This window comes from Hyalella azteca, unplaced genomic scaffold (genome assembly GCF_000764305.2).
Source record: "Hyalella azteca isolate HAZT.00-mixed unplaced genomic scaffold, Hazt_2.0.2 contig5888, whole genome shotgun sequence".
NCBI lineage: Eukaryota > Metazoa > Arthropoda > Malacostraca > Amphipoda > Hyalellidae > Hyalella > Hyalella azteca.
The window spans coordinates 98,044-125,121 of record NW_025936066.1 but is presented as its reverse complement, the minus strand read 5'-3'; the positions used below and the strand labels follow the sequence as shown (position 1 = coordinate 125,121).

The following is a 27,078-nucleotide window of genomic DNA, read 5'->3' as shown; positions in this document are numbered from 1 at the left end:
TTACATTAATTGACACTCCTGATCAATCTTCTGTTCCTCAGACTGGTTCCTGATTTATTTGTTCGTGATGCGGATTGTTTATCGTCGTCCGATATTGGCGCGTAAGCCACGTGTCGCATTTGTCGTACAGCGGAAGAGCAACATTGGCACGAGATGGAAGTGCGGCAGGCTGCCTGACGTACGGCCTTCATCCCTGAGAGGGAAATGAATTACTTCCACTGGATGAATGAGGATGAGGGAGGAAGTTGTACTCGGTACCACTTTCCATCCCAGAAAAGGAAATATATTATTTCTATTAAGTGAATGGGGACGAAAAGGTTCTACGCAGAGCATATTTCATAGAAGTGAGGTAAAATTCAATTTGATGTCTGATGATTGAAGAGAAGAAGATTGATGTTCAAAGAAAAATAAAAAGCATTAACAAACTACACTGAACAAAAAAAGAAGAACCGAAAAAACTACGTGAATCTCTACTGATAAATAGATGGACATAAGAGAAAACTTTTCTATATAAGGTAATACATAGTAAAACTGTTAAATTTTGGGCAACGAATGGAATGCAAGACACTAAAAATGAGCAACAAATAATCAGCTCCTATAAAAGAAATTAAACAATTTTTAGTGGTGCATTCAAAATTTTGATTGACATTTTGCCACCACTTTGTTTTTTGAGCAAGAAACTCTTTACGAAGCTCCGCCGCCCAACAACCAGAGTCCAACCATTTTTCACATTTCTTGTGCATGATCGCACCTCCAACTCCCCACATCCTCCCCAAGAGGAACACTTTTGCCAATAATTCACAGGCCGCCCACGAACAGCTCCCCCCTCCCCTGCACTTACGCTTTCCTCTTTACGAAGGTTAATAAAATTCTCCAGGGTTGATTCCAAGCATACGTGTTTCGTGATACAATTTATGATTTTTAATACTTAATGTGAAATATAAATGTCTCACAAGTTAATGATGTCCCGATTTCAGAGTAAATACAAGCTATTCCAGCTGAGCGGGAAAGAATTATTTTACATCTCAATTTGTGTTAAAATTGGAGACACCGAAATCTTGGCATATTATTTCCGGACTATTTTACTGATTATATCAATAAATTAATTGAAATTAAAAATTTTCGCTGAATAATTTTAGTAATTGTAATAAAAATATCAATAACATTTGCGATAATGATAGATAATTTTAAGGCAAAATTGCGACTTGAAACCCAAGCAGTTTGTTTATCTTGCATAAGATTGATTATCGTCAATCAAGCGATAAGCGGGAAAGATTGAAGGGAGAACATCTTACCCCAGATCCCTGCCGTAGGGATTGATTAATTGAACGTGATTCAGCTGCCCGCTCGACCTTATACATCTCAGCCGCTGAAGAAGAAGCACATTAGCTACGAATCTGTCGCAAAACCTGCAAGTTTTATCACGTTGAACATGGTTTACTATCATAAACCATAATTATGAAACAAATTAAATACCGTAGTAAAAAAATTGACGTCATTTCTAAAGCATATGTTATTGATTTACAGCGAGGACAGCGAGAGAATATTATTCGCCGTAATTTTGGATGTTAACAAAAATTCATCATTTCGGGGTTGTACAGCACGAATGAATTTGAGATCAAACCATAAACATTTATTATTCTCATTTATTCTCGACTTCGTGACAATTTCAGTTGGGCCATCAAGTTGGCAAATCAATAACGTCGAGGACCTTCTCCATGCAGGCGTACAGACGCAGGCTCCATGCGTAAGCCGAAACTCCAGACTGCGCGTCATCAATTAGGAGGACTACTTCCGCACATGTCCGTCCCTCCGTCGGCCGCGTGTGAAGGCTGCTACTTGCATAATCCACTGCAGCAGACCAATATAATCACAAGGCCAGCGATATTTTCCGTAGGAAAGAATGTGTAAATTGTGCAATGAATGAGCTTTAAACTGTAGATGATTCTGATACTTACATAATTCACTGTTGTCGCATGATGCACTGCAGCAGACCAATATCGTCACAAGGCCAGCGATACATACCATAGAAAAGAATTTGTAAATTGTGCAATGAATGAGTTTTAAAATGAAGATGATCCTATTGTCGCATGATGCACTGCAGCAGACAAATATCATCACAAGTTAGTCAAGTATCACAACATTTTCTTCAAAAAAGAGAAACCATGAAATGGTTGCGTTTTCAACTTTAAATCACTCAAGTCGTTCTTTACTTTTCAACCCGTGTCGAATTCATCTTCACTCTGCGCATTAATTGATGTTTCCAAGTTTATCAAATGGATAAATAGGGATCGAAAATAACGATTGTAGTTGACATTTTCCTGTACATACATCTTTTAATTCTTGGAGACTATATGCATTGAAAATTGCTTAAGTTCATAAAATTCAGCCTAAATGCAGTATGAGATTGATCATCATTGTCTATAAAAATAGCTAAATGAAAGCCAAAACTTAATAATGAAGTTACTGGTAGTAATTAGCACCAGGGCTAAATAATTCCAAAGCACTCAGAATTCGGCCACAAATTTATCAAATAATACCTCGATGATCTCCACACAGCAATACTATAATACTATATAATCGATTCAATTAGGTCGTATACTATCTGTGTTTCTTTATATTGATAATTTATCCGTTGACCTTCTCAAAATTTACTCCATTCTGGGTATATAATGGCTTAGAGTAATTGAAAAGTAATTTTAGAAGCGCAACACAGATAACGGCAACTGAGAAACTCGACCAACAAACTCAAAATTGTTATGGAACCCAAAAGAGTCTGGTAGAGTATTTCTATTTAGCGAATCGAGGAGCATGTGGCATTTCTTGTCAATGATGGCATTTCTTGTCAAAGTAGCGTTCCTTTCACCTGCTTGATACGCCGCAATGCGCGTATCACCACATCATAGAAGTGGTACACAGAAGTCCACGCATCTCACACTCGTATAAATTAGTACGAATGACCCAATTTACCTTTTAAAAAGGGGCAAACCTGTGCTACGTAGAGGAAATACTTTGATGAATATGACTCATATATTTTTTCTGAGCATTTTTTTCTGAAGCAACAATCATTAACCGTACATGCATCATCAAGCTATACATCTTAAATAGTATTGCATGGTACCATCGAGAACATTAATCCAAGAACATGAATGTGTAGTTCTAAATATACTTGATATGCTCCAAATATCCGGTGCTTAACCACATCAAAAAACGTATATCGAGCATTGAAAAGACGTAAAGTTCATGGCGCATGGATGCATCAATTGGACGACGGCGCACTCAAACGACGCGCGGAAACACGGCTGGTGATCTACGAACTGGGAAGATGCGTACGGAGTCGGCCTAGTATATGCAGATGGGTGCCAGCGCTCACTAGCAACCTAATTGAGGTATATCGTTTAGAAAATACGCACATAAAACAGACCCTGCGCCGCCTAAGGGCATTAGCGGAGGGTCGCCGACTTTATGAACTTCAGAAATTGAATTAATGGCTTTTGAGTGTCGGAAGGCACAATGAAAGACGGGCGACTGAGAAGGGGTCTTGTGCGACGCACGTCACAAACGTGGAGGGTAGAAGTACGCTCAGATTATCCTCCCTTTTAAAACGGAAGTGAACCGATAAAATATAAGAAGAAATCTTTGTAGTTTATGACAACACTTTTTGTCGAGGAAGATGAGCGGAAATTCTGCTGAAAATTTGAGGAAGGTTGTCGTGAAAATAAAATTCATTTAACATTTAGCAAAGGGAGGTGATGACGTCATCAAGGATTGGTGCTGGATAAAGTCCGGAGCGTATTTTACTGATTTCAGAATAGTCAACGTATGCGTTTAATCTTTATTAAAGACTGAAAGAATGCAGTTCAAACAGAAAATACGCCAACTNGCGAGAATTGTTCTCAGAATATGTGAGATGGACTTACAATAATTATAGAATCGCAGCGACAAATTGCCCAGCGTTTTTCACGTTGGGAAAAACAGAATGAGGCAGCGGCAGCAGGGCATCTTGCAGGTGTGATGCGGTAGGTCGTTGTCAGATCTGATCTTTATTCTGAAGGATCTTCCGCTAAGACCATGCACAATCTGTATGGTCTTTGTGCGCTTGTTTCTTTCTTATCAGGTAGCAGTAGCTTGACGGATCGACTGTTACAGACACCAAGGTTTTGATAGTAAAGAGGCGGTGGCAAAGAAACGTTTTTACCAGCACGTGTTTATACGTGCCTCCACTCGATCAAGATAAAGTCAAATATGCTTCAGAAACGTGATTAGTTGGCCGGCAATCGCAGTCACGGTGGTCTGCTTAATTGTTGCACTATGAGGCGAGAACAGAACAATTAACGCGCTAAGTCAGAACATCATTGCGTCAGAGACCTAAGCAAAAATTTATCTTGACCTACCCAAACGTTCGGTTCTGATACGTTCGAATTATGAAATTCTGATAGATATAATAACCGTAATTTATTTAAAAAAAAAAGTTTGTGACATAACTATATTTATGAAAGGGCTGTCGCCTACGTTGCTTCCCAATAAATTTATGATCTATCACTGAGCAACATCCATAAATCAATTTCCCATACGTAGACACCAAAGCAATCCCACTGAAAACTTGATAAAAATTCAAGACAAAATTCTTTAAAAGAAATAAAAGTCACACAAGCAAACATGTTGCGTAGACTAGCATGTCTCAAAAATTTGAGGTACTTCCTGCTTTGCATGCTGTATTAACGAATAAAAAGCCATCTCGTACCATCCCGCATAAAAATTGATAGTCTCGTCAGTACTACTCGAACAACATCAACTTGATTGATGACATCTACTTTGGTGGCACGCAGTCGAGACGCACGCTGGCCTGGTTAGAATCCACGATAAAGTAATTCAGTAGATTGATGTATAGCTTGTTGAGTTCTAAAAATTCGAAACTCAGTCAAGACTTACCAGTTCCAACCTGAGTTATAACGCGTACCTCTACTAATATAACGGACCTGAAAATGGTAGTAAATTAAGAACTGAGTCTACCAATAATTCATCACCGGATATTTAATTTTGTCGAATATCTTGAAAAATGTCACTCAACTTCAAGGCCTCACAAGCATACCATTTCCACACTTTTGAATGAACAAAATTTTTTTAAGAATAAAATTGGTTCAAGGCATGAGGCAAACTAAGTTTCTCACGTATTCCTGCTATAGTTAGAAAACACACGCTGTCAAGCAGTGGGCACAAGGCTTCTGTTGTGCCGAGGACGATCATTCAAGAGGTTTTTAGACGCGCCTCGAGTGCGTCACGCAGCAACGAACGCGCTAAACGCGACACTGTTCACGCACCCGATGTTTCCTCGGCGCTTGCAATACGTACGACGTCTCGGCGACAACGTTAGAGAGACGCGAATATTTACTGTATCGACTTTTTAGGCGTAACATCAATTGATCTTTGAAGGGGTAAAATAAATTCTATTCTGAAGTTCGTTTTTCGCGCAATTTATTCTGAATTAATTCCATCAAAATGCTAAAATAACGATTTCATTAGAACAATCTTCAAAAAATTACTTCTTGTACTAAACGCTAAAATATTCATCAGAAAATCCTCTTCATTAAAGTTAGCATCGAGATTCTATTCTACCGTTGATCAAATAACCGACATTTTGTTTTCATTTAGAAAAGTCGTGATTATATGTCAAAGATCAAAGAATATTACAACGTTATATGCAAATTTTTGACAGTTGTAACGGTAAGTGGAAAAAGTGGACAGTTGTAATGTTAAAAGTCGGAAATCACGATTTAGTCGAGTAGCGCGAGTGCTCAATGCACAATAATTCTAGAAAAACATAAATTCCAACCGGAAAGTACCCTTAATCTATGTACAAGTACTCTATCTGCATGTACCCCTAATCATTTTCTACATTGATAGAATCATCAGTTGCATGCTATATTATACAAGCTAACTTCACGCTATAGAACACAAATGTTCACATCAATTCTCCGACAGCAAGTCTTGGAGCGACACTCCAATTAGAATATCATGCTTATCACACATAACAGTTAGTAATTCTTCAATTTTTGTATGAAATGGTAATAGCTAATCGAATCCAGAGAATTGGATGTATTCCATCTGGTATTATCCAAGGCAAAAAAAGAATTGATCAACTAACTGGAGCCTCCCTTTTAGTTGTGATACAAAAAAAAACGAAAATTATGTTTAACATTTTAACTTGATTATATGTTTTTAAAGCCACTTATGAAATGTTTGTCATTTTCTACGCCGATTTAACCACTGGTCTGGATTGTTCTCAAACCCTCGTAGCTTTGAACTGCTTGGTCGTTAAAGTTTGAATGTAAAATGAATGTTATCGACAGCACGTACATTATGGGCAGCGCAGAGGTTATTTTCAGAATCTTATAGGCTTAGTTTTTGTAAATCTATGCAAGTACATCTTGGCACTAACAAGTAACTCGAAGTCACATTTTCTAAATTTTTTATTAGCAAGTCCAAGCAATCGATTTCCTCTATATACAGATGCGAAGTGGTATTTCTATATTCAAATTGTTCGTCTGTCACCAGACAAGCAGACAGATCGAACGTACCGCGATTAAAAAATTCAATTTAAACCTCTCATCAAAATGTATACTTTGTTTGCTGTTAAATTTAAAAATTTATTTGATGCAGGTTGAAAATTACACAATCGAGATCCCCGAGTTATGGCTTCAGTCTGAAAAATTCGCATTTAATCGACATGAACAAACGTTTTCATGTTTGAAGGATGAAGAACTGCTTAATATTTCAAGTCCTGCAGGGAGATGGCACATGAAAGTGTCTTATGAACTATCCTATTTAAAAACTATTATTAGTAATCAGGAAATGACAACATAAAAGTACAATCACAAATGCAAAAATTTCACATAATCACTAGAACGGAAGACGGGAACATCACAAATTAACAGAATTTCCAAGTTGGGTAGCAATGCTAATTGAACGTCATGGGTGATACGAACTTTCTCACCCTGTAAGGCAGCGTGAAGCTAAACGAATTTTTCTAAATTGTAGGATTACCAACTTCCGCATGACTGGCTACTCACGATAGACTTACCAACCCAATTGGAGATCTTCAGCTGATTTTCTCTGGCTTTTAGGCGCCTGTTGGTAGGCCACCAATGAATACAAATTGGTTTGAATTGGGGCTTGAGCTGCCTGTAACTCCGCCAGGGTTTTCAGAGCACGCTTGCTGGAATCTTGTTAATAGATTTTGCCTTCAAATACCGCAACGTTACGGAACTTCCATGGCTGATTTTGGTCTGCATGCATGTTAACGTCCGCCAGAAGCGACTAGATCTGGCGACAACATTATATTGATTTGGAGAATGAAACTCTACATAAACTAAAACAACAAACAATTCAATTGGGCTCTCATCTCATCGAAGTAAATAAGTAATGCCAACATATTTTTCAACAAATCAGCCGGTTCAAAATTTAAATGCAATTTCTCCTGCATCTCGTTGCATAAGATGCTTCACGATTATTAACGAATGATGCCCCTGCATTTGAAAACTGTTACAATTCATATTAAATCACTAGTGAATTAACTGCATGCAGCATAACTTCAAAATAACAATTTAGCAATTTGTTCGAATCTGGAAGCGAGTTCCATCCTTAATCGAGAAGCGTTGATGAAGGACCAGCAGACAGAGGTGTTACATTTTCTGTGCCCCTGTTCCGAATTCCAGGCAAAAATGCAGGTTATAGGGAACGTCTACGGTCGGTCAGAGGACTGTAATCCAACAACTTCAGAGTACCCGTGTCACATTTCTATCAGGTTCAAATGAGTGACTCTGATCGACCATGAGACTGTGATCCTACATCTTCTGCATGAGTCCCTGTGCGACATAGAAGGCAAGAGAACAGGTCGATAATCGGCCAGGGGACAGTGGTACTACATCATCTGTGTTCCAATGCCGTATCCCAGGCAGAGTGCAGTTTCTGGTAGCGCCGCCACAGGGCTCGCTGGGTCAGCAACGTCAAGGAATCAGCTGGTCGAGTGAGTCTGATCGACTTCTAATGTCCTAAGCCTCCAGGCGCCACGGCTGAGCCTCTCTTTCTGCCCGACCGATGCTGTGCGAGGAGCCGGTTTAACCGGGCGAAAAAGCCAAGTTAAAAGAAAAGCAAGAAAAAAAAAAAAAAAAAAAAACGAAAAAAAGTGAGTAACCAAAAAAAAAAACATCAAAAAAAAAAAAAAAAAAAAGGCACGAAAAATCTCGCGCACACCCCGCGAACACAAGAGGGAGACACAAAAAAAAGCAAAAACAATATTTTTTCAACTGTTACATTTTGAATCATGCCAATTTCTTGATGCTAGATAGAAGCCAAAAATAGAAGGTTTATTGAAAACCAGGACACAGCAAACGAATTGTCATGGGCGACGAGAGAGTGTAGGGGGTCGGGACAGCTCAAGTCGACAGGAAAATTGAGACAGACCCTCACAATACGAAACGTTTAGGAGAGGGAAGATGTTGCTGTTATGGCTCCAGCGAGGGATGTTACCGTTGTGGCTCCACCAAGGCATGTTGCCGCTGTGGCACCAGCCGAGTGATACTGCCGTTGTGGCTCCAGCCGTGGGATGTTGCCGCGGTGGCTTCAGTCAAGTGATGTTGCCGCTGTAGCTTCAACTAAAAAATGCTGCTGTTATTGCTCCAGCCAAGGGATGAGGCCATTGTGACTTCAGCAAAAGATGTTACCAATGTTATTCTAGCCAAAACACGATGCTGTTGCAGCTTAAACTAAGAAATGATGTTGTTGTTGCTCTGGCTAAGAAATTGCGCCTCGGTTACTCCAACACGAGGCTGAGTTGTAATAGCTTTTAGCTGGAAATGTTGAAGTTGTGGTTCAGCCAATGGGTGTTGTCGTTGGAGCTCCAGCTGCGATGCTGTCGCAGTCAAGACTCTAAGCGCGAGATATTGCATCTGTGGCTCCGACTTAGGGATATTGCTTGTAAAGACAGAGGCAAGACATGTTGCGATAAATACGTTGCAAATTCATGCGTGAGCATTATTGTGCAGCGAGGACGAGGTTAAACGGATACTAGTAGTTGTAAAGTAATAATTGAACATATATGCTTCGCTGAGTTAAAAGTATTTGCAATGAATAGTAGTTTTACTGCACTCACCCCAGAATGCCACCGGAGTGTATATATTTATATAAATTATTATTATCTTACAGAAAGATAGCACAGAGTTTAGAGTTATGTCTTGATTTAAAGATATCTTATTTCATCGAAGAAACTACGAAAAGAAAGTGAGAAAAGCTCGGTCTCAGAAGTTTCTACCGGATGCGTAATTGTTGTAGTGCAGATGACTTGTGTCAGCCCCACTCACGCACGACGCTGCCAGTGACGAGTTAGCGGCGCAGCTTTAATTCGACAGGCCATTGTTGGTGTTAAACGGATACTAGTAGTTGTAAAGTAATAATTGAACATATATGCTTCGCTGAGTTAAAAGTATTTGCAACGAGTAGTAGTTTTACTTCACGTACCCCAGAATGCCACCAAAGTGTGTATATTTATAACATAAAATTACGTAGTGATGCCGGCGCTAAAGAGTAGGCCTGATGTGGCTGGTCGCCGACTGATGTGGCCTGTCGAATTAAATTAATTCTCTTACAGAAAGACAGCACAGCATTTAGAGTTATGTCCTATTTTACACATATCTTATTTCATTGAAGAAACTATGAAAAGAAAGTGAGAAAAACTCGGTCCCAGAAGTTTCTACAGGATGCGTAATTGGTGTAGTGCAGATGACTTGTGTCAGCCCCACTCACGCACGACGCTGCCAGTGACGAGTTAGCGGCGCAGCTTTAATTCGACAGGCCATTGTTGGTGTCGCTGGAAAGGAAAACAGTTACACTGAGGCCGGCCTTTACGATCACGAGGAAGGCCTGCGAAGGACAGAAGCAATCCACTGTGAAAATACACAAGTCAGGCCAGCGGAGGCAACGATAGGGTCCTTCGAGACTCATTGCTGACTGGCCGCCCGCCTCTAGTTTACTTGCAGAAAAAAATTGGTTTACCGAAAAGAAGCGGTTCCAACAAACTTTGATGTAAAATATGGTGGTACGTTATTACTTGAAAAAATTATAATCACCCGATCAGTGGAGATGCAAGTAGACTGAGTACAATTTGCAGCAAGATCTACAATTGCTAAGAATCGAAGTAGTTTTAATAGATTTTCAGTGTACACCTACAAAAATGCTCAAGTTTCAGACTGTTCTCATTTTTAGCGGTTTTGAATCATAACATTTTTTAAACTATTAAAATCAAGTATTAAATCACTTATATGGATAATCCCTTTTATTCTTCAAATTTAAATGCTATTGGTTGGGCGATTAAAAATACGATTCACTCCATATATTCCAGTCATGCATAGCAACTTTTTTAATGTCACATAGCCTTTTTAAATGATTCAAGTGAAGATTTTCAAGTCTTTATGTGAATCTTGACAATCTATACAATTTAAAGCGCCGAACTGAATGCAAAATTTGTCAAGTGATGCGAGAAAATTTAAGGATTCATAGTTTCTAAAAAACAAACATTACTAATAGGATAGGAAATTCTACACGAAATAGAATATTGCTCGAAATTGTTATATATGTATTTCGTATGAATATTTTTGTTTTTAAGCAAAATTATTACAACAATAGGACGGCAATTTAAAATACGATAGCAACAAAAAGAATTCTTCACGCATGAACAGTAAATAACATAAATTTTTTATTTATGACTCCACAAACATAAAAAAAACAGAATCTATGAACTGAAATTAAAGAAAATTAATTATTGCATTATTCAAGGCGCTTTAAATTTATTCAAACATTTTAAATCAACAAATTAAATAGGCATAACTACAAAACTGAATTTATCGCTCGTCATAGCTGTGGCAGATGAATAAAAAAAATTATATATCCTTGGGATACAACAGAAATATGCATCCCACCTCGCAGAGCACACGGGGCAGCTATAAGCGATCTCGGGGTGCACTCATAAACATTAGTGCCATGTTGCCCAAATAGTGACACACTTTTTGCACGTAGCACTGATGGGCTCTTTTGTTTACCCAAACTGGTTCAGAATAGCACACATATGAGCAATTAGAGGTTCGATTTGGGACAATGTTTCCCCATTTCTGTGAGTGATGGTCCTCGCTCGGCTCTCTGGTAATCTGCGGAGCCGTGGGCTACTGGATTCGTCACGGCGGGAATCTGGGAATCCACCAACGGGAATAATGCGAAGAATGGCAAATTGGCCGACATTCCAATAGGTTTGCGAGTGGCATTCGGTATTACGGCGGCAAGCGAATATTTGCAGCAGCGGTAGCCTCATCGGCTTACGGTGCTCTCTTCACGTTTTGTCGAGTTTTCAGTTGAATTTTAAGGCAGAGGAAATGCAAGGAAAGAGAATTCTAAAATCCTGTAGAATTGAACTATATTCTAATTCAGATACTAGGACTATATAGCTATGAGCGAGTCACGAATTAACAGTAATTAATAACGGCAAATTGCAATAAACACCATAACAAGAAAAAATCATCATAACTTTTGGAAGTCAATGACAGACTCGGAAATCAAGACTCTTCAACTCCGCTTTATATATGTGCCAGAATAATATATTGCAGCTTCGGGAGAACTTCCTGATCTGTATATTACTTTGAATAATGAATGTTCATCCATATTTGATGAGAGGATAAGCGACTTTGGTCAGAAATGGCCAGTCGTCTACGCGTCGGCCCGCATCTACAAATTCGTCACGTTAGGGTGGCTGGGCTCAGGAGTATATATAATCTCATATATCGTTATCAAAATCTCCGGCAAAACTCGATAAATAAATCCTAATTTAAAATTATGGATAGTGGATACAGCAGGCTCGTCACGTTGGGGTGGCTGGGCTCAGGAGTAGTCTCATATATCGTTATCAAAATCTCCGGCAAAACTCGATAAATAAATCCTAATTTAAAATTATGGATAGTGGATACAGCAGGCTCGTATCCTAATTTTGAACACACAAAGATTATTCAATTTTAAAAGGGAATATGTGATTCTTTGCATACCAACTACCGAAGAGTTACTCGAACTCTATCGATATATAGTGTAGGGTGCCTCAAAACATTGGGTGACTGATCTAATTTATTATACTATTTGTGTGAATTTGTTAAATTAACGTGATTAGACTAATCTCATTTATCAGATTAGCGTCACCCACAAAAATAAAGAGATTATACAAGCTAAAAAACTGCAACACAAATTATTAGACTATTTGCATAAACTACTTTCCATTTTCGAACCGCTCGCTTAACATTAAAACAAAAATAAATTCCTTGATAATCGCTTGCCTTTAAAACATTCGAGCTTTCTATTTTGACTCGTAAAGCAAAATTTATTTACAATTCAGCATACACCGAACAAACCTAGAACACATGTGCAGTGACAATCTTGGAGCGTGTAGAATTCGAGTATCTGAAGCAATCTTTGGAAAGCAATAACTGTCCCTCGATTTATAGGGCGGCAGGCGTCCTGACATCAAGCGTGACCACAATATTACTCTGGCATGTCACACGTACCAGAGTATGTCTCATTGCCTCAATAGCATTACACTTGCCGCCGTGAGGGGAGTGGTTCTCAGGGAAGAAAAAGATAGAAACCAATATGAAACTTATTGAAAACTTATTTCTGGTTGCCGAAATCTGGGTCACTTTACATGTAGTTGCGAACAGGTTTTACGACATGATATGATCAAATCAGAATTAATTTCATTATTTCCAATGTTTTGAAGATTTTTTAAGAATTCGATAATATTTGACGGGTAGATGCTTTGAAGTTACTTATGAATGATTCGAATTTCCTTTCGTATTTTCATGTTTCAAAGTTATAAGATGTAAGCGTGTCGACTTCGCTAGAAATGTAATCGTCAGCCACAAGATGCATGGAGACATTACAGAGCGAGACAGCTCAGCGGACCGGCGGAGCTCTATACGGAGTTCTTGGCAGCTCTGTCATTAGGCTCCGGGGTGGTAATTAGCACAAAGCTAAACGCTGGTTGGGTGCACCACTTGGGGAGTCAGTCGAGTGCAACTTGGGCCATAGAAAAGCACTTTACGGTAACTGATGTGCGCCACCTAGCCTCAGCATACTTACACTCTTCCGACAGATCCCAAAACTTCCCATGCTCGTACTAGACTCAGCTTGAAATTCCCTGGCAATCGCACCGGAACCGAAACGCTCAAAATTTATCGACGAGACTTGACTGGTCGTGGGAGTGAAGGAACAACCGTGATAAATCTTGATTCCACGTAGACTAAATTTAGACAGAACAAACGGAAATGTGAATTAAAGGCATAAAAAAAACTTTTTCAATTTTTAAGTAAAAACCCGTCTGATAGGGTTGGCCGAAGCCGAATAGCACTAATGCTGATGTGACAACATCATAGAACATCACCCACCAACACGTGCATAACCTGTCAAAAAAAAGTTGATATTTTGTTCGATAAAAAGTAGCAAATCAGGACAATTTCATTTTATACCTTGTCCACTGAATATGGTATAAGTTAATTTCTCACACCGATATTATGTAAGAGCGCCTGCTTAAAATATTCCATAAATTAATAACAGAAGCTTTTTCTTATGCGGCTGGAGACAAAATTTCCAAAACGGTGAGTTCCGTAGCTCATTTATCAGGAACCGTAAGCCAGTAGTTACACCTGGCTTCTTATACAGAGCGCATATTCACTCAGGCTTGAATGGACAAATGAACTTAACCAAGCATCTTTCATACAGACAGACAAGCCGGGTTGCCAGCTAGGCCACCCTCAGCTACGACATCTTGAACGGCGCACATTAGACTTCGTGAGCTGCTAGTTTACCAAGCCATTGATTAGAGCTCTACAAAAACCCAACACTTGCTCGTTGACAGAGGGAGCCACGCATTGAGACGAGTCTGAGTACTAAACACATGCACCGAGCTCGAATCTATTTCACTTTTCAGGATGCATCCATCAACGGAGGTTGAAACACCCACCCACTCGGATTGTGAACGGAGGAGAGCAGAAAGAAAAGGTGTCGTTTCTCGCGCATGTGTTAGAGATATTAAATAAGAAACTGAGAACTGTCATGATGAAACCATACATCCGTGTGTGTTCGGTGTAAATTTTTGCATGGATGCATTTGAAATTCATACCTGTTTTCAATCACCACTTGACCACAAGTGCAAGAAATTAACAAAATGTATTTCCTATGTTACTCGTTTGTATAAGATTATTTGGATGCAAATTAAAAAGTATATGACAAATAGATTATATTTTTACAGATCCAATCATGACGTGTAAAAACAATCAGACAAATTTTAATTAATACATGAAGAAATGCACTCACTCAAACCCTATTTATTAACATCCGATATTTATTCCAAACGTCCCGGAATTCGCCCGAAAAAAAAAGTCTCAGGCAGAATTTTTAAATACCTTATAAGCAATTTTAAAGTAAAGCAACTTTTCAGCATGGAAGTGCGTAGAAAAAACTTTGAGTCCTATATCCGCGTTAGTTATCCGGAATAAGAACGAGTTTCACCGAGCTGAGACCACCTCTGTCGGATCTCCAACGAAGCCATGCTTCCAGACCATGCCCGGCGGTACACATGGAAGTGTTCTCTCACGGCGACAAGCCTAAATTATCGGCAACGAACAGGGGTCCTTCTCTGGGACTAAAATTGATCAATTACCGGTGTTAATGACACCGTCTGTTGCAACGACTTCGCTAAACGATGTTATTTGTCCCTTCTTGGTGTAATTTCCAGGGATACTTTTAGTGTGTGACATGAGGCGGGCAGCCGTCGAAAATGTTCGCATGTCGAAGACATTGCAGGAGTTGTAAGACGTCTTCAACATGGACTGTTAGAGGAAGATACGGCCACCGTAGGCGACGACTTGGTGACTCGATTTCGCGAATATCCTTCAGATTTTTTTATAGTGAAGCAGTAGAATATGAGTTTGTCATTTTAGATTTATTATTTTCACTACGGGTGACGTATAAAGCTCAAAACAACATTTAATTTAACCATATTATAAAAATTAACAAAATAAAATGCATTAATAAAATGGTTAATTTGATATAGAAATACGAAATATAACATTTAATGAGATACAAAATGGAAAACTTCTAGAGCACTTAAATTATAATACGATAGAGCCGCATCCAAACATGCTGCGTAAGTAACGTGTTCGAACAGCGCAAAAGTGTGATGTCTTGCATGATTTACATAATCTACGAGTTTTGAAACGTGCAATGAGATACTGATAATGGTATAAAAACTACAAAACACTTCAAATGGAAAACAATTAATTAAGTTTGCACTAAAAAAAGGTACGATTTTTACGAATAAATGTGATTTTTTTTGTTTGAGGGTAAAAGTTTTTACTATTCCGCGACATGAGTTATGAACAAATAACCGTATGAAAAATTCAGTTCACGGCAAGCTATAAATATTCAGTGGTAAAGAAATCAAATCTTAAATCAAGTTTCCTCGGCTTCTATACAGCTTCATCAGTGGCATCCCGGAATATTCTATATAGCTTATCTAGATACAAAAAAGGGCTTTAAAAGAACACACACTAAAGCCTGTAGAATGACATTCTGATTATTTTGTTTTGCACCAAAATTTATAAACATTATTTATCAAAATTGATATTATTGAAGTTAACAGGTCCATTAATTTCGGTAGTAGTAACATGTGAAATGAATAGGTTACGTATTTCTCAAATACGATGCATCATAAAAAAATTGCATTCTTATATAATCTCAGAACAAGTTACCATTCTAAGAAGGAACACAATTTTCCAAAATTAAGATTTTTTTAAGCCAGCATTGAATGATTGAGGAAATAGATGAGCACTGAGTGAAAATCGGTGAAGACACGGTGGAAGAACATAACAGAAGGTATCTTTCTTTTAAAATAGTGATTAGATACATAGGAGTATACTAGAAACATATAAAATAAGAAGCATTTCGAGAACACGCATGTTCGAACATTAAACTAGCCTAATAGTTTGAACAATTAACAGCTACCATTACAAGGCGCCCTGAAAATTTCAGCACTCATGAACCGTACGTAAAATACGAGCTAAATCTCTGCGGCACCTGAAATTAGAATATTTACGGACATTTATCAACCGCAGCGATTTATATTGGTTTTAGATATATAAAAGGTGCGTAGCTTTATAGTTGCATTAATCGTTAGAAGTGAAGAATGTTCTAATTCTAAGATTCGTTGATTTATAAATTTTTTAACTGTAAAATTTTACTGTCACGGAGATGAATTCAATGATTAGATGAAGCCAAATTCGGAAACCTAATTCCGCAACGAGATATTTTGCGAATAATATGATCAAGATTTTTTCTTATCAAGTCATCTCTTTTCTTTATCTTGCGCTGGATGCAGAACTCTAATACAATCCCTCTTTTTTCTTTTCAGCCTAAACTCATTCAATACTTCCAACATATTTCACGCAATCGGATTCCTCAACATTTCGTGCTTCAGCTCAACATTTTCGCACTGATAAGCTGTAGCCACAATTAAAAAGCGTGGATGTTTTGTAATTTTTTGTGGTTCACAAGCACGCCACGCCTGAAGGCGCCTAAGAGCTTCGGCAGCGTAGCACCTCTGTAATTAAAGAATAATTAATTTTTGTGTTGAAGTAGTAGACGAGGCGGCCCACTCTTTGCGGGTGGGTGGTTTTCTCAAACATCTGATCTTCGTTGCTAAATTTCCAAGCAATGTTTTTTCATATTATTGATATCTCCGGTACGCAGCTCAAGCACGAAAATTTAATCCGTTTCGTACATAGAGTGTAATATACTAAATAAGAAACTTTGACAATTATTTTTCATGAAGTTATTTCATATATTTTTATAAGAATTGTGATCATGTTTTGGCGGTGAAAATCAACTTTTAAATCAAAATGATAATGTACAAAAGTGATTGAACATATTCGAAAATTTTTATCAAGCTCTATATTTTATTCCTGTTGACATGCGTCATTTTTTGCGGTTAGTTTTTCATTTGCATTTTTAAATTGCGGCCAGGAAAACAAGTTGATGAAACCGAATAATTTAAGTCAACTTAGTCACAAGTCGCTGCACTTTGTGAGCTCTTGTGAATTTTTAATGGTAATTAGTGCGCTAGGAAGTCGGGGAACGTGAGCCGAGCGTCGCATGTGACGGTGTCACAGAAGACTCGGTTAGGCGTCATTAATTGAAATAATTGAGCACTAGCGGTCACACTCATATATACATGTACGTCACTAGTGCACGGAGCAGCACGTTTGACTCATCGGGGTCCGTTGACTTCCTTCACGAAAGCGTTTTTGTTGCGATGAAACCATAGCGAATAAAATGCGAGCTTAGAATGCAGGTTCAGAAGTGACCGCTAGGTTATTTGATGCATAAGAGACTTGGAAAAATTATATCCTTCTTAGCAAATGTAAAATGATTAGGTATATAATGAGGATTAGGTTTATAAAAAACGTTTGGTTGACGATTGGAATTATAATGTCAAACTTATTGATGAATAATTAATGGTTTTCCCAAAGACAAAACGTCGAGGATTTAGTGTTGTTGCTTATCGTTAACAGTTTTGAGTTCACAAGCCATTCAGGTCAGTAAGTGTATAAGTTAATATGGATTATTTCATTTTAAAATACGAATAAGTTGAGTTAGAGACTAACCTTCACCGGTAGCATTTCTTTCTAGATTCATTAGCACGCAATCTTTTTCCCGAAGCATTGTGTGCTTGATGTCGCGGCGACCTTCCCATTTGGTGCATTTATGAAAAAAATTTCTAAAAATTCTTGTATGAATGGTTTTCACTGCTGCCTGGGATAAGCTGATGTCGAACGACTCGTCAAGTACAGTGATTAAGTCATTCAAGGTTCATTTGGAGCCACGACCTGCTGGATGGAGAAGCCACTTCGCTGCAGCCTCGGATATAACTCGTGTATCCATGGCTTGAGGCAGCCATATTAACTCGAAAATATCCATCTCTGATAATTGGACATCCATAAAGCGCTAATAGCCCTTTCATCAGCGCCTCATGCGACGAGCTTTCGGTCGAGACTTCACTGCAAATTATCATGTCTACAGACAGCGATTTTCAGCGCTGCGCTGTGGCCGCCGTGTACCGACGACGTTTGACTTTCGGTCTTAATTTCTATACGCTTTTAAAGTGTGTGTCTTCTAGGGGTGTGTTCGCGGCGGAACTACATGTCATTGTATTATTTTACTGACATTTTCCCCGCTAATTAATTCTCATATTTCATTTGGGATCAAATTGAAATTAAGTAAAGAATCTTGCGCCGAAGTATGCATCGATTGTAATAATTTGAATTACTAGATTTCGTATGACTGGCATGATATAACGAAAATTTTCAACTAACTGGGAGGCATGAAAAATTTTTGCTTTGGAAACCGTCCGAAAGTAGGTTCGGCAATTCTTTCAATAAACATTTTTACATAATAATTCATTCACGTTCATCCGCACCATAGGTATGCACAACTAGGTTTTCAAGGTATGATTCGTTCGACGAAGTATGCATCGATTGTAATAATTTGAATTACTAGATTTCGTATGACTGGCATGATATAACGAAAATTTTCAACTAACTGGGAGGCATGACAAATTTTTGATTTGAAAACCGTCCGAAAGTAGGTTCGGCAATTCTTTCAATAAACATTTTTACATACTAATTCATTCACGTTCATCCGCACCATAGGTATGCACAACTAGGTTTTCAAGGTATGATTCGTTCGACGAGACGAGAGGATTCTTTCACGCCTTCTCTTCCTGAGACGGAGAAGACTCTCAATACCTTGATGCTCCGACATCCTAAGGGCAAGTTACTTGAGCGAGTCAACGCTTGCTCTCTTTATATTGTCAGATCATCAGCGTGTCGAACCATCAGAGCTCTTCTATTGTTCAAAGATCTGTTACGATAAGAAGGGCGATTCTCAGCTGCATTGTTGCCTGATATTTTACAGCTCGCTCCAGGAACTGATTTTGTAAAAGCTCAGGCGGCCGTGATCCACGCTGAAATATATGGCGCTCCTAAATCAGCGACTCGTATAAGTTTGCAGTTTGCGTAATCCCACGTGTTGGATAATTTCTACGTACGAGTAGATATTCCCAACACTAATGCTGGAAAAACGCGTAGCAATGGACTGCGTGATAGTCCAGAGCACGCAAAAAAATTTACGTGTACGAGCATCCATACATAAAATTTGATACGAAGGAATCCATTAAAAATTAGGGAAAGAATTCTGTGAAAATTTAATTATTCTCGGGAGCTCAAGCTCGGAGAAGTGCAGCGGCATGTCAACAACTCAATCATCGCAGTACAATCACACATTTAAATCGGGTGATGAAAAAAAAATTACCGTGAGTGTCATCTTTTTTAATATCGCTGGTGCTGTTAACTTACTTTGAATATAACTGGTAAGAATTAATTACGTGACCGTTATAACACTAATGACTGGAGACACACCACTTTACTGATTACATTTCAAAACCATAAACATATAAAATTAACGCAACACCTCGCTAGAACGCACGAAGGAACCACATACACGTATGATAATTTTTTTCAGACGAAGGAACAAGCCATGCAGACGCTCGTCCAAAGGTAAGCTAGAGCAGCTCTGGAAGAGAACAGTTGAACGCGAGGCATTAATTATGGACAGTAAATTAAGCTCACTGAATGAAGGTGCCGTCTCGCTGGACGACCTCCGAGAAAGCCTCATTATGTGGACTGCAGAGCTCTACTGACTTTGGGGACGGGAGGCGGCTGGTTGAATGTACTGCAAATTTCATAAATTTTTTAATGCTACATTTTCTTAGGGATCCAAAATGGAATGAACTAAAAATAGTCGTGTTTGAGGCATGGAGCAGTTAACCTTTTCGAATACATTATTCCTTTCAAGTTGAAAGGAGAAATTTTAAAGATAGGGCAACCCTGACCGAACAGTCAAGAATTATTAGACATTTTTCTTTGCAGGCGATGACAATTTTTTCATATAGGGAACCAGCGCTGTTGTTCTACAAGAGAAGTCCATCTACATGACACACGCTATTTATAGCAAGTTTCACAGGTGTTAGAAGGCGATCGATCGTCAATGAAAGTGGTCGATTATATATAATTTATCAACTCTTGAAGACTTTCCCAGTCTAATGCCTAGAAATAAATAATACTGACTTTCAACAGCGTTTCTATAAATACCATTTGTAGAATTTCGTTTACAAGTAAATTATTTAAATTAACCTCGTAAAAACTCTGGGATATTTAATTAATCACAAGCAAAATCTAAATTAGAGTTAAAAACTCAGAAGTAGCTTTATTAGCTTAAAAATAACAGCACCTCATTCACAGTATCGTCACATGCCTGTCGGGTTGACCACTCGATAAACGATACAATTTGAAACGACAATGCCTTGTAGTGCCAAACATGCTAATTTTAAAAAGATTTGTGCAATCTACATACTGTGAATTATTTAGCAGTTGTTATCTTTTGATAATGAAACCTTTGCAAATCACAATATTCTGCAGCTGGAAATGAAATAAATATAATATTATGAACGCCTAGAAAGCGTTCAAATTGCCATATTTATATTTTTGATAAAGACAAGGATTCACTACCGTTACAAGACTTGATAGTTATCGCCAAGCTACTTTTAATGTCACTGTCTAAATAATTACACAGCTACAAGAAATAAACTCCTTTTTTGTCGTTTTTTTATGATGCATCCGTTGGGTTACGATAATCGATGATAATCGTTGCCGGTATTTGACATAATTTTCAAGTTCTTATAAAACTTTTTCAAACACTACTACACAGTTTGAAGATTTACAGCATTCTTTTCATTTAGAAGTCATTACTAGGTAAAGCGTAACTTTAGGCGATTATTACGTACAACATAAATGATATTCTCTAATTTTCTAGACCGCTTCATTATAACTTACTCTATCAAAATTACCCAAATTGGGTGTCATATCATTCGACTATGATATAAGTACCTATAGTTCGTGTTTCAATTTTTATTCGAAAACCACTCTATAATCTGCAAAATTTTGATAATTGTTGAAAATTCCTAAACTTCAACTTTTATAAACTCTATTCAAATGATGTATAGTTTTGAAGCTGAATCAATCATGCAAAATCAAGTAAAACTCGTGAAAAAATTCAATCAACCCATGCGTATAGTGTAATAAAGAAGAACAGAGTTTGAAAGACGCGGTGCAATAAAATATTCATGTTTTAGACGTCAACAGAATTAATTCAAAAGTTCCTATGTAGAGTATAATCCAATGCAACACACCACGTACGGTAAGAATAACTCCATTAATATCCATACATTGCATGAATCACGATGTACATGCAGATGAATGTGAATCAATAGCAATCGTCAAAGCCAGTCCTCGGCTGGGTGACAAAGGCTGACACGTCGTCGAGCACTTGTGTTGTGGAATCGTTTTTAACATAGATTATTTAATATAAAGTAGTTAATGCATTAATTGAGATTCAAACCAAAAATGACGAATATTATGCAGACTACAGAAAGATTGTCAAATATTTTTATTTTGCTTTAAAATTTCAATCTCCTACGACTTTTTCAATGGAGGATCGAACTTTTTTAAATTGACACTGCTAAAAACTAAACATCGAATGTAATTTTTAGCATTGAAATGCTCAACATAACATCTAAATGCTAAACATTAACATTGCTAGATGATGCTGAAGTTTCCTACTTTCAAATCTTCGATTTCATGTTTTTGAAATCAATTTCAATCTAAAGATAACAGAAACTTTCCCTATTCTAATTTCGAAGTGTCATATATTAATAATTTCCATGTATACCCTTTGAACCCCACACTCTTGCGGTTCACAAGTGTTCCTTCTAATTATTTTAATGGCCCGGTATGTCAGGATACATTATGATGACGAAAACTTGACAGATAATAAAAATAAAAAAAAATTCCATGCCAGGCTGAATAAAATTGTTCAAATACTCATATTGGTCGAATATCCCTCATCTAAGCGTGTTTTATTCGTAAAACTTATCAATGAACGATATCGATTTGCTAAAAAATTGTATTCTCTATAGAAGTTGAAGCTGCCTCATTTTTATTCACATATAAGCATAAATGAATTCGTTTATTTTCATAACTTGACATTTTTTTAATTCATCAATAAATTAAACATTTAAGGATCCCTTCACAATTTAGCGTGCGATTTTGAATTAACAGAACTGATTCCAATCAGCTAAACATAGCAACATCCTAGATAATGCATCACAGAATTACAAAAAATGTTTGTTTCAAACATAAGAAAAAAATTCAAGGTTGGCTTGCATTATTTAAAGCCTAAATAAAAATAAACCATATTTACCCTTTGAACCCCACACTCTTGCGGTTCACAAGTGTTCCTTCTAATTATTTTAATGGCCCGGTATGTCAGGATACATTATGATGACGAAAACTGGACAGATAGTAAAAAAATTATAATAATTCCATGCAAGGGAATAACAAATTTTCAAGTACTGAATAAAACTTTTCAAGTACTCATATTGGTCGAATAGCCCTCACCTGAGCGTGTTTTTCTTCGTATAACGTATCAATGAACGATATCCATTAGTTAAAAAATTGTATGCTCTATAGAAGTTGAAGCTGTCTAATTTTTATTCACATATAAGAAAAAATGAATCCGTTTTATTCATAATTTGACATTTTCTGTTTTTTTTTTAATTCATCAATAATATAAATATTTAAGGATCCCGTCACAATTTAGCGTGCGATTTTAAACTAACAGAGCTGATTCCAATAAGCTAAATATAGCGACATCCTAGATAACGCATAGCAGAATTACAAAAAAATGTTTGTTTCATAGATAAGAAAAAAATTCATGATTGGCTTGCATTATTTAAAGCTTAAATAAAAATGAACCTTATTCATAAGCCAGCCATGAAACCACAATCACCAACACATCACTAGATGTGTTGATGTTATATTTATATATATATGTTATATTTTATGTATATTTATATAAATATACATATATATATTTATATTTATATGTTATATTCACATGCAAGGCATGCACTCACTAGTGACCGTATCCACATAATGTGGCGCTAGAATACCAATGGTCATCTGATCACATCAAGAGAGCAAATGAAGACCACCAACACTCGAGGGCAATTTTGAAATTTGAACGATCTTGTTAACATGTTTCTTCAAAATATGTAAACCTGTACAACAAAAATATTATAAGCAAATTTGTTGCAGTCTAATTCGTAGTTTCAAAACTTGGTGATCCGTCAATCTTTAATCGAATATCCCGAATGAAGCTTATAGATGAATTCTGGGTAAATTCAGAGTTGTGAAATTCACACAAACATCCTCTGGTGAGGACAGCTCCCTCGCCTGATGACTGGGCTAGTGTTGCAGTACTAATGAGGTGATCGTTAAAGTCATCATGTCGTTCATGTGGTGATCATTAAAGTCATCATGTCGTTCATGTTGAATTTATTGTAGGTTGACTATCGCCCAGAAATATAGCAGCATTGAGAGCATGTGCTCATATGTAGAGTTCAAGTGAACCAAAAGCATCTAGAATCCTTGAACATTTGACACGTATACCGCACAGAATATATAACTCAACGACACTTCAGAATTAGAGGAAAAACGGCATATTTTAAAATTCCACTGGATTATTGTTGTGATAAGATTTAATACACGCTAAATTGATTGTTCTTTGCCATTGAATAGAATGCAATTATGAACGTTCCTGTATTCGACTTGATCGAATCGATGGTAAACATGGGATAAAAATCGTTTTAGTGTATGCATTTAAACACTGAATATTTTATGGCTGTCATACAGATATCTCGAATATAATAGTCTATTTGTTGTGTAATATACAATACGCATGAAGAGGAAACTAGAGACTTTCAGGCTCCTTTGACGATGGAAAAATTATTTAATTATTGGAATGACATGAAAAATTTCGTATTCGTTTTAATAGGATATCAAATATCTCGGCCATTATGCGCCTAATACAAAGATGAGGTACTACAATAACTACATTAAGGATGATCAGCGAATTTTTCTTCAGCTAATCGAGAAAATATAAATATGACCCTTATTACTTCTAAATAAATGAAATAAATATGACCCTTATCACTACTCGATTATGAATAATGGTTACGAAAAATTAAGTCGCACTATTCATGCACTCGAAAATACAAAATTATAATCGTAATTAATTGAGTCGTCTTATTATACTCAAATAAAAAAATAAGGCATGTAAGGCCGAGGTAAACGATGGCAGCTGCCCCAGTTAAGCGATCAGGCCTTAAAGTTCATCGCACCAATAAAGTCATTACCGGATAAAAAAATCGTCGAGTTGCGCCCATAAAACCATTCGCACATCCACGTGTGATGAGGTCCAGAAAAAGTGTTAGCGCTAAAGTTTCTTAAATTTCAGAATAGGCAACTAAAATCTGAACTTTTATATTTTAGCACGCAGATGGATTTGCCAGTTTTTAACATGAAATTGTCGATTGATCAGTGTTCAAACTTGCCGGCGCATTGAAAATAAAACTTATTTAGAAATGAAACGATAACATTAAAACTAAACCTGAAACTAAAACCTTAAAACTAAAACTTGCAATGTTGTCAATTGCAAATGGAATGTCACATTGAACTATTGTACAGTATTTATGTTCGAACTGAATTTTTTATCAAACATTAAAAAATTTAGGCAGATCAGTGACATCAGCTCCGTTCTTGAATTTTTTATCCCTTCCCAAACATTCCTTCAGAACGCTTCCTCCCAACATTCCCTCACAAACACTTCTTCCTTTACATTCCTTCACAAACGCTCTCATAAACATTCTCCTACAGACGCCCCCTCCCAGAAATTGCCTCACAAACACTCTTTCCCTAACCTTTCTTCACAAACGCTCTCACATTCTCCCACACACGCCTCCTCCCAAACATTCCCCCACAAACGCTCCCTCACAACCCCTCGATCGCAACCTCCCCGACTCGGCGAGCTCGAGAGGAGACAAATAATGGTCGCAATAACGCACTGGCAAAGTGGTGTCGTAAATTACAGCGTGGTGCTCTAAACGTCTTCTCGGCCTCGCCATGATCAAGAAAGAAGATTCCTTTAAAAAAACAGGGTTCGGTTTGCCTCTTAGCGTCCATTGAGGTGCTCGTCAAGACACCTACATATAAAGCCAAGCTTATTCAAAAAGTAAACATGTTTTATATAAATGTTATAATATCAAAATTAGCAGCTCTGTTCTGCAAAGATTGACTCATTAAAGGTCTTGACGTTCGTTAGTCCAGTACATACTTTGATGGTGCGCGGATTTCGTTAAACGGTTTGTTTGATATCCTAATGAAATAAAAGTTTGACGTCCGGCTGGCAGTAAAAATTACTCATGGATAAATACAACAATTAATACTAGTAAAACGAATCTTAAAGTGCTTTTGCATAAATTTCTAAAAACGGTTGTGCAACTTGCCCGATTATTTAGAATTTTACGGAAAAAGCACAGATCCATTAACAGTTCTTATAGACGCCCAGATGGAAAGTGTTCAAGAATGAAGGTAAAATATTTTTGATTAAATTTCTTACTCGAACATACATATATTTCCTGAACCTGTATTCTCTGTATAAAAAGACAATTGTTCGATAGTCTCTAAGACATGGCAATATTTAAACGTAACTTCTGACGCAATCAACAATTGTAGATTCGCAACCGCAAAAACTTTTAAAACTTGAAAAAAATAAAATAAAAAAAATAAAAAATACGTTTTCTTAACGGACAAAAAAGAAAAACATTTACTCCTGCATAACATTACATAACATTTTACATAACTTAAATGTTATTGTTATTAAATGTTAACTTGAATTGTTAGGCAGCATAAGCATGCATGCCAAATTTTAAGTTTCTAGGATGTTCAGAAGAGCTCTAAATTAAGGTCTGAATTTTTGATGGCAGACAGACAGACAGACACGAAACGAAGCTAAGAAAAACGTGGTAAAAAAGTCTCCAAATAGGTAATAAATTTGTGAACTTTCGATAACAGCTTTACGCAAAAGAACCCTTTACTGATAAATGGCGTGAACAGATAATCAAAGGACACAAGAAATCTTTATTCCTGTTGAATGTTACCTGCAATGTCAAACGAATACTTATTGCAGTCGCTGAAACTTTTCACTTAACATAATCGAAATAATTTTTATCGAAGGAAACCTGCGAATTTTGTGTACCAATCCTTCATAAAAACTTGCTGATTGCGTCGATGTACGTGACACTTACCGATTGCTTCTTGTATGCATTTTCTCGTCTTCGGAATGGTTACTTTGGCTGACAAGTTTCTCTTCGATCTAATCTTCCTTTTCCTGCTTGCCTCCCTCCGCCTAAAATGCCATGTCGAGCCTAAATAGCTATAGTCCCTACTTTTCGTCGTGAGACGAAACTGGTTTTTGTTTTCACTGCAACAATAGAATTGTCAAGATGCTTCAAATTTTGTAATATACAATCATATTCTCCTCTAGATGCTGTTTAAGAAACTTCATCTTACAGCCAAGAAAATTGAAAATAATTCACAAACTAAATCTTTAATTAAAATTGCTTGAACACTGAAGGTGGACAATGCAAGACTAGAGAAAACAAAAACTGAAAACGAACGTCGATTTAATCACCCACTGCAGCTTTAGCTAGCAATGACACCTTCATTTGCACTTTTCAGTGCAGGCAAATCGCAACAATTTACGTTCACGCGCTTGTGCTACCGTAATTTCTGAGCTACTACCACTGTGCGCAAAAGCTTGTGATATCAGCAGGCTTTCGTACTATCACAGCTGGTTTTCGTACTATCACAGCTGGTTTTCGTACTATCACATAGGATAAAAAAATAGCATCTGATTAGCGTAAACTGACAGAACTCTCTCACTTCACCGCCGGAATTATACTAGAGGCAGTAACCAAGT

The 27,078-nt window shown here is 37.3% G+C and overlaps 1 long non-coding RNA gene across 1 annotated transcript; it reads right to left on the bottom strand.

Annotated features, from left to right (window-relative positions):
* Positions 1-26,761, bottom strand: LOC125177937. Its single transcript, XR_007156721.1, has 3 exons — positions 26,405-26,761; positions 1,296-1,409; positions 1-193 (listed from the first exon to the last, which is right to left on the bottom strand). It is a non-coding gene; the product is annotated as an uncharacterized LOC125177937 (long non-coding RNA).
* Between the last annotated feature and the right edge of the window lie 317 nt (positions 26,762-27,078).